Source organism: Mytilus californianus, unplaced genomic scaffold (genome assembly GCF_021869535.1).
Source record: "Mytilus californianus isolate M0D057914Y unplaced genomic scaffold, xbMytCali1.0.p SCAF_3, whole genome shotgun sequence".
Lineage (NCBI taxonomy): Eukaryota > Metazoa > Mollusca > Bivalvia > Mytilida > Mytilidae > Mytilus > Mytilus californianus.
The window spans coordinates 3,898,287-3,907,827 of NW_026262679.1; the positions used below are offsets into that span (position 1 = coordinate 3,898,287).

Below are 9,541 nucleotides of genomic sequence, written 5' to 3' on the forward strand. Positions count from 1 at the left end.
ATTAAATGTTGTGAATGAAGTAGACATTTCAGTTATTCAAATGGACTTTAGTGGAGTCAAATAGCATAAACGCCATTGAAGGCAGCCAGGATATCAGCTCCAAGGAAGATGGTTACATAGATCTTTAACCAAGTCTGATGATTTAGAATGAAAGAAATCAGGCAAGTTTATTTAAGCCATACATTATCTTTACATCCTGTCAATTTACATGTACATAAAAGTACACAAGACAACGTACAATATTATTCTTGTAATTATCTTTCTCATTCACAAAAGTTTATTTTATCTTTAAGGGGAGACAAGTGCAACAAACAAACAATGATGTTTTATTCAATGGGAGATTACTCAGACAATTTTTGTGCAGATGGAATAAGATCTAACCTTTTTCCAACTCTTAAATTCTTTACACAGACAGGATTGATGCTATATAATTGGGTAGTAAGAAACAGAATAACTTTGATAAAATTTTAGGATGACAGTCATACTGAATTGTAAAAATATATAATTTATGTCAATTTTTGGAAATATTTTATGATGTACATGTCAGTCTCACAGGTTTTATTTGACCTTGACCTCATTTTCACGGTTCATTTCTCAGTGTTAAGTTTTTGTGTTTTGGTCTGTTTTTCTTCAACTATAAGCAATAGAACAACTATATTTGATGTATGGAAGGATTGTAAGGTGTATATGTCTGTCTGGCAGGTATCATCTGACCTTGACCTCATTTTCATGGTTCATTGGTCAATGTTAAGTTTTCATGGTTAAGTTTATTTCTTAGATACTATAAGCAATAGGTCAACTATATTTAATGCCTAAATTGATTGTAAGGTGCACATGTCTGTCTGGCATGGTTCATCTGACCTTGACCTCATTTTCATGGTTCATTGGTCAATGTTAAGATTTCTTGTTTAAAACTGTTTCTTAGAAACAATAAGAAATAGGTCAACTATGTTTGGTTTATTGAATGATTGTAAGGTGTACATGTATTTCTCGTTTGGTTTATCTGACCTTGACCTCATTTTCTTGGATCATGTTAAGTTTATGTGTTACTTGTAGTAAAGCTTTGTATTTAGGACTATCAACATAAAATCAATGGTTAGTAAAGAAGGCGAGACATTTCAGCGTGTGCACTCTTGTTATTCCTTTTAGGTTATTTCTGAGAAGTTTCATGGTATTGGGAGTAAGACTCGGTGGCCTTATACAGCAAAGATATAAGTAGGTTTATAATTTCTTTATTTGAAACAAATATTTTCATAATAAATAAAAAAATATCAGGAAAATAATGTGCCCTGAGGATTGAAAAAAATATATAATCAACATCGTTATAGGTTACAACAAACCATTAAATATTATGGGTGCAGCCAGTTTAAAAGATAACATGATATTAAGAATTAAAAGTATGACTAATCCTGATTGAATCATGTGTGCAACCATTATTTTTTATTACTAGACACTTCAAGCACTCTGCATTAAACCAAAGGCAAAATAATGTATTTCCCTCAGCGCTAAAGGGACTGAAGTGTTTTCTACGTTGTGAGGAGACACATATTTTAAAGTGCAGAATTGATAGGCAAGGAAGATTTTTGGACTGAATAATACTAACATCCTTTTACTTTAGTCATGTATAACCTATATCTATATATACATTTAATTTTCCAACAGTAATTCTAATCTAAACATTTTTTTAATCATTACGTTTTCTAGGTTAGCATTCAGTTTGTCCATAAGGATTGAGACTGGAAATGGCAATTGGAGCAGACTTTTAAGGTAAGATTTAAACACTACTCATTCTTGCTTAAAAATTTGTGTAGTTTAAAAGTTTAAAATTTACCACTAATGCATTACTATGAAAAATTATAATTGTAATTCCTACGTCATTATTATTTTTGAGTAAATATTTTTTCAGTTCTTTTATATTTTATGACAAATTAATTAAAAAGTGTCTTATTTCTTTTTCAGGATGCCATTACTGTGGCTGCATGAAATAATTGTGTGATCTATTCTGTAAAAAGAAAAAAAAAGCAATTGAAAAATGTTAAATATGTTTTAAGAAAACAAATTGTAAAGATTCTCCAATTTCTACAAGAATGGAAGTTTGAATTTCTAATGATCTTAAAATTTAAATTTAGGAAAATTTCTTTTTATCCCTTGCATAAAATGGCTAGATCTTTTTATACTTACAAACCTCAGAGGGAATATTAACACTTCTAGTGGTTTAGAATGGAGGATCTAAAAAAAAAGAAAAAAAAAAAACTTTTGTAAAATATTTCAATTTATTTTACAAGAAGCATAGTTAAAGAACATCTAGGGTGAAAATGAAAGAGTACTAAATGTTATATTTAAATTTGGTGATTTAAAAAAAAAAATCATATTCTTATTCCATTAAATTTTTGTTTTTGTTAAAAGACAGCAAGGGTGAAAAATTGTGTTTAATCCTTCAAAAAATTATTTATATTTTTTTAAATGGAAATTAAAATTCTTTTTGATTAATTTTGCAATATTGATGATAAATTTAAGATGTAACATATAGCAAAATTTGTTTATATTTATTTACTTTCCATCGCAAACATGTGTCAAACGAAAGCCTATCACTTGAGGTATTCTGCCCAGTTGTAATGAAGTCCCAATTAGGGTCAAATTTGGGGAAAGGTGAGGTAATAATACTGTTGAACTAATCATACTGGAAGATCCTTCAGTGTAAGCAATATACTAGACATTTTTTAATCAACATAATTTATGATATATGTGTGAGGTTTTTTTTTAACTTGTCAGATGTTTGCTAATTTTATTGACTATTATTTAGAGCTCTGTAAATAAAAAAAAATGTAAACAAAGTTCTAAATAATAGATTTTTATCAGGGGAGGATCCTGGATTTTTGAAAAGAGGGAGGGGCATATTTCCATCAAAGTGAAGAAATTTTTTTCAGATGATATAAAACTTAAAAACGATGTATTTTCCAAACAAAGCCAGGCATACATCCTCTATGCCAACCCCCTTGAATCCACCACTGTTTACTGTGGGAGAAATTATTTGTCACTACTATTATTGAGTATATTCTCAAAAAATGATCAGTTGAAAGTGCAGGCATCTGATATTTTTGATGAACTGTATTTTGTAAAAATAAATGGAAAACAAATACATTGACAAGTGATTAAATAAACTGTTTTAAACAAAAATAACATGAGACTTTATGAACTAGTGTCTAAAGGTTTTGACAAAACTCATAGAATAGGAGGACATTCATTCACTAACATTGATACAATGATGACAGCCATCTTGGCAGCCAGGATAGCAGCTCTAAGGAAGATTGTCAATTCTTCAACCAATTCTGAGGCTTTACCATGAAATATTTGTGGTAAGTTTAAATACTCCACAAACTTGATAGTAAAGGCATTAAAACAATTATTTTCTTGAGGATTCTTTTTCTATTATTGACATTGATTTTATCTTTACATAACATAAATTTGTTTTCAACATTGAAACCATAATCATTTGTTATTAGTTTATCCATCTACATTTGGTATCCAGTTTACAGATTGAAAGTTGATAATACAAAATTTTGAAAGAAATAAAAGCATAATGATTGGCCAGGTTTTCATTGGTTAATGTAAGCGTGACATTCTGCATAACAGCACATGGCTCAGCAGGATAACAATTATTTTAATGTCCTTTGGTGCAGAAAAATAGACAACAAATACTGTCCATCGACAATTTGATTCTAAATTTAAAAGACATTAAAAAACAGCATTTATATATAACTCGAATAACACATAGCTGTGATGCTGATAAAGCAGATTGTCACCACTTGAAAAAACATTGTCAACTTTGGATTTGCATTGGTTGAAAATGTTATACTCTCATGGCTATGTGTTATTTATATGCTGTATTGTTAAAGAAATCTAACATGCTTGGATTGATCTGTAAAAGAAATATTTCAAACACTCCTTTTTTTTTATTATTTGATTATAGGTTGATGTAATGTATTCATGGTGTTGAAGTAAAACTTGGGAGATCTGATACTGCTAACATTTTGGTAGGTATGAGTATATTTGATTTTACGGTTTTGCCAAAGTCTGCTTACAAGTCTATACAAAATTTGTAATTCGAATAAAACTTTAATTGATGTTATGGTTAAAAAATGTCTCTTAATCTTTATTTCATCTTTATATTTTCTGCTGTAACTGTAATTGTAATTACAGTCCTTTTCAACTACTTTCTCTTATTCACTCTGTTAAAGTGATGTACTGAACAGTGGTGGATCCAGAACTTTTTATAATGGGGGAGCCCACTGACTGACCTAAGGGGGGCCGCTCCAGTCATGCTTCAGTGATTCCCTATATTATCAACCAAATTTTTCTTACAAAAGGGGGGCCGGGGCCCCCAGCCCCCCCCCCCCCCCCCCTTGATCCGCCTATGCTGAATTAGAGAATGGTTTTATGATAAGAGTATTGTATTCACTGAAGTAAGGGAGGTAATCTACCATTTATTTGTCATGAAAAGGCTGTTAGAAAGATGAGATGTTTAATAGCTTTGCTTGAATGATTCAGTTTTGTATTTTTTCATTACAAATTTTCATAGAATTCATTTCTTTTGTTTATATATTGAGAAAATATTTTGAGTAAATGTCAATGATAATGAACTAAACAATGCAAGTTTATCAAAGAGAAGCGAAAGATACCAAAGAGATATTCAAACTCATAAGGCAAAAACGAAATAGCCACAGTAGTATTATTCCAGTATGTCAATTTAAAAATGAATTACAACTTAATAGCTTCTGCATGTATCTGACACTATGTGTGATAGATACGATAGCAGTCATAGTGATTTTAACACCTTAAAAATCAAAATTGGTATATAAAGATGGCTTTCCATTTTATCATAAATTTAGCTGCATGATGTCTATTGCAATATTTTTTGTAGTAATCAATAAATTTGAATAGAAAACAAGTTTTTTTTAATACAACAATAGCTATCTATTTAAATAAAAAAAATGCCACTCAAATATTTTAATCCCTAAAACATGACTTTAACATTACCTTATTCATATATTTTAACATTACTTAATTATTATGAATTGTCAACGAATGAAATATTATTTAAATTCTTTTACAGGTAAAAGTGTAACTGCTGCTGCCTTAGTGTGTGGTCAGTCCTGTGGACAATAATTATGGGTCAATCCTGTGGAAGATAATAATCATGCAAACCATATGATAAACTAGTGTTGTTTTGTTTTTACTATTATCATCCAAACCATATGATAAACTAGTGTTGTTTTGTTTTTACTATTATCGTCCAAACCATATGATAAACTTGTTTTGTTTTTACTATTATCATCCAAACCATATGATAAACTTGTTTTGTTTTTACTATTATCATCCAAACCATATGATAAACTTATTTTGTTTTTACTATTATCATCCAAACCATATGATAAACTATTGTTGTTTTGTTTTTACTATAATCCTTAAATGATTTATTCTCTATTCTTTTAACCCCATCCAGACCCTCATACTTATCATATTTAGTTGTCATAGATTATCTTCAGTATCAAATGGCACTGTGTATTTTTTATGGGGGTGGGGGTTGTCAAAATCAAATTTTAAGTGTCCCCATTGAAATGAATGGATTTGTGAAACAAGAAAGCAAAATTAAGCAGCTTCTATCATAATTTTATAATGTGAATGATAAGATGGTTTGCATATTTTTTAGTTTGTTTCACTGCTTGTAGTTGTCAGATGCCAGCATTGAAGATTCAAATTAAAATGAAAATTCATTATATGAAAGTGTTGAAAAAAGGCCAATAATACTCTTTTACTGTAAATTCAGAAATTAATGTGTGCATTTATTATTGTAAATTCTCGACATCTGGCTAAGGTGTGAAATTTAATTACTACGATTGCAAAGATTTGATGAAGGAAATTTACTACTAAAATTATGAATGCGACTGTTTATTATTGTGAACCATACTGTCGCATTTTTCGCATTAATAAAAACCACAATAATTTATGATTTTACAGTAATTATTATTGGAGTAATAGATTATGAGCCAACAGATAATATTGCTCTCTTTCATACATTTCGTAATGAAGAAATTTGACTTTAAAGTTATCTCCCTTCCTTAGAAAAAATTTAGTACTCGTTCCCTGCAGAATGCTCAATTATTACAATTAGATATGTAAATTGAACTGTACTACAATATACCCAATCAGATTTAGTATTAGAAAAGGATAGAAGTGCAAAAAGATTAAGAATCTTTGCAAAATAACAAAACTTGGGGTTTAGATGGAAAAAATAAAAGGCAATTATATTTTCTAGGTGATAAGTTTTTTGCACATATTTAGAAGTGGAGTTTATTTAAATCACTCTAGGAAATGGGTCAAAAACACCTCAAATAAACAAATTTAGTATGTTTTTACCTTTTTATTGTAGCTTGTACAATATTTTTGTTTGTTTAAGATTTCTTTTATATTGTTTGAAATGCCGTTTTTAAAAGAACAAGACAAACTCTGGATTCATGTTTTTTGTTGTTGAATTCTATAAATTCTTATACATTTAGTATTAAGTTATTATTGATATATATATATTAATTATTTCTTTAACATTTATAATGATTTTGCTTTTGAAGCAAATTGTTTTGTTTCATTTAGGTATTGTGTTATGTAATGCATTATAATGGTATTTGATGAATACATTGATTGGTAAATAAAATTTATTTTAGAAAATTGGTCTTATTTGACTCTTGATGAAAATTGAATGGGGAAGAGGTTTCTTTTGTAAGGGATATGCAACTATTCTGCCCATGATATTCATATAGCTTACTCAGGTGAACAGGGAATTTTGAAATACCTTCTTGTTTCTAGAAATTAAAGCATCACAATCCATAACACAATCTGTATGAAAGTTATTTTAGATTTCAAGCAATAAAGCATTGAAGTACCATCATGCCAAAGACCTTAGGGAGAACATTTGATATGTGACGGGTGATTTTTATTTCCATCACATTGTGTCTATCCTCATCATTCTTCAATTTTGTAGAAATTTTCTCAACCTCAGGCAACATGGGATTATTGCCATGTCTGTCTGTGTAGGTTGTGACTGGTTTAGAACTAAGAATGCTTCGAAGGAAATTAATTTACTTGGTATAATTGTTGCCCATCACCTCAGGTGGGTGTTGTTAGAAAGTTATCTGCAAGGTCAAGGTCGCAATAGTTTTTAACTATTGAAGTCCCACTCAGAACTTTTGAAATCTTTGCAGGATATGAGATGAGATCAGTTTGGGACCTTTACTTGGTATGATTCATGCCTTCCATGCCAGAGGTAGTGCATAAAATAAAGTTTGGAATGGTTATTTGCAAGGTCAAGGTCACGACCATAATTTCAAATACAGCTAAAGTTGTCTCACAGTCACAATGTTTGATTGCTTTGAAGGATATTAATGATAAAATGCTTGCCCACCACCAAAGGGTGAATTAATTGGTTGGAATGTTTGTCTACAAATTAAAGTTCAATAGGTTTTATATTATTTAAGATAAATACAAGGGACATAAAATATCTTTTTGTGAGCTTCGCAGTAGTCCGACACAGGGATAAAAACATTATTCAACACTTTATCCTACATTCTGTTGATACCTATGTTTTTGCATTGCACAATATCATTTTTCTCTCTCGACTTTTAATGTCCTCTTTACACTAAATCCATTGGATGTAGGATGTGTACTTATTGATATTTGAGTCTTATATACATAATTGTTTTATTATTATTGGCCTTGAATTAGCTTTTAGTAACTTCGAGTACTCTCAGATCTCAACTGTGTGTTTTTGGTGTGCCAAGTGCACTATTCTCATCACTTGTCGTCTGTTAACGTCTACAAAAATCTTCTCTGAAATTGCTGGACAAAATTTTACCAAACTCTACCACAATCATCATTTGGGTATATTTAGTTTAAAAACAATGTGTCTGATGACCCCTGCCTGCCAACCAACATGACTAAAAATGTAACATAAATTTTCTCTTATCTTGAAAACTACTAGACATAGAGAGAACCTGACGGGCAGAAATGTTCAGAATGTTGAGATCTCCATACTGTCACATCAACACTGTCAGACGACTTCTTATTAGAGTTATTGCCCTTTAATGACGATTTTTACTAATTATTTGCGTTTTTGCCTACTATTTTGAAAATTATAATAGATAGATACAAATTTTAGATAGCACATATGATCAGCAAGACAATATCTACACATACGTAAACATGGCTGAAATTGTCAGTTGATTCTTTATTGGAGTTATTGCCCTTTAATGACGATTTTTACCAATATTTTTTATGTTATTGCCTATTGATTTGAAACTATAATAGAGAGAAACTTTAAATAGCAAAAATGATCCACAAGGCAATATCTACAATTAAGTTGATGTTCAACACTTTATATAGGAGTTAAGGCCCTTAAATGACATTTTTGCCTATTATAAAATAAAAAAGACATTTTTAAAGCAAATCAAGCTCTGCAAATAGGTCACTTGTCTTAAAATCTAGGAGTTATTCATAAATGACCAGTCATGAATTATATTCTTGTCTACAATGTTGGAGAGTGTACATTGTTGGAGATGAACAAAGGCCTAGGTGAGCAATACAAGCCTTTAGTTGTTAGTTGTTTTTGTTCTATGTATCGATCTGATGGGCGAGGGTTGAGAGCCCGCAAACATGTTTTAACCCCGCCACATTCTGTATGTGCCTGTCCCAAGTCAAAAGCCTATAGTTCAGTGATTGACATTTGTTGCTCTATATCATATTTGTTTTTCGTTTGTTTTGTTCCATCCGTAAAGGCCATTAGTTTTCTCGTTTGAATTGTTAATATTTGTCATTTCAGGGCCTTTTATAGCTTGCTATCTGGTATTGATTTTGCTCATTGTTGAAGGCTGTATCGACAGGTGACTTATAGGTGCGAACTTCTACATCATTTGGTCTCGGGTGGAGAGTTGTCTCATTGGCAATCATTACACATCTTCTAAGGGAGCTACCATTTGATTTTTATGGGGGGCTAGGATGAAAAATTTTGTCTTGCATTTTTTTTTAGTTGTAATCTCTTTTTTTATTAGTTTATCCTTACTTTTTTTACATAAATTGTCATCCTGTTTTTTTTTTTTGCGAAGTTGCTCATCCTGCCTTTTTTTTTTAACTCAAAACTCCTTTCCTGCCTTTTTTTTCAAATTTCATCCTAGCCCCCATAAAAATCAAATGGTAGCTCCCTTATTTGTATATCTATATTTTGAAGATACAAGTGTGGACACAGATCAGTGTGGATAGTAATAGTTTGGTTTGATTCATGGTACTTTGTGACTTTCATACTGAAGTTTGTAAGATATGCTTTATACAAATAGTAATATTAAGGAGGTATTACTATATTTGTTCTCTTTTTTAGCAGAACTTACAGATATTTTTTATTGAATTTGTAGGCTTATCTACAATGTTTGTTTAGTATGGTGTTCACCACCCTAGTAGCATTTGTGCATGCTTTGGTTTGAATGTCTTTCTCATTGGG

At 30.5% G+C, this 9,541-nt stretch overlaps 1 long non-coding RNA gene across 1 annotated transcript; it reads left to right on the plus strand.

Moving 5' to 3' along the window:
• The first annotated feature begins 1,154 nt into the window (after positions 1 to 1,154).
• LOC127732935 (uncharacterized) lies at positions 1,155 to 6,723 on the plus strand. Its single transcript, XR_007996509.1, has 5 exons — positions 1,155 to 1,215; positions 1,705 to 1,767; positions 1,960 to 3,356; positions 3,971 to 4,034; positions 5,114 to 6,723. It is a non-coding gene; the product is annotated as an uncharacterized LOC127732935 (long non-coding RNA).
• The last annotated feature ends 2,818 nt before the right edge of the window (positions 6,724 to 9,541 follow it).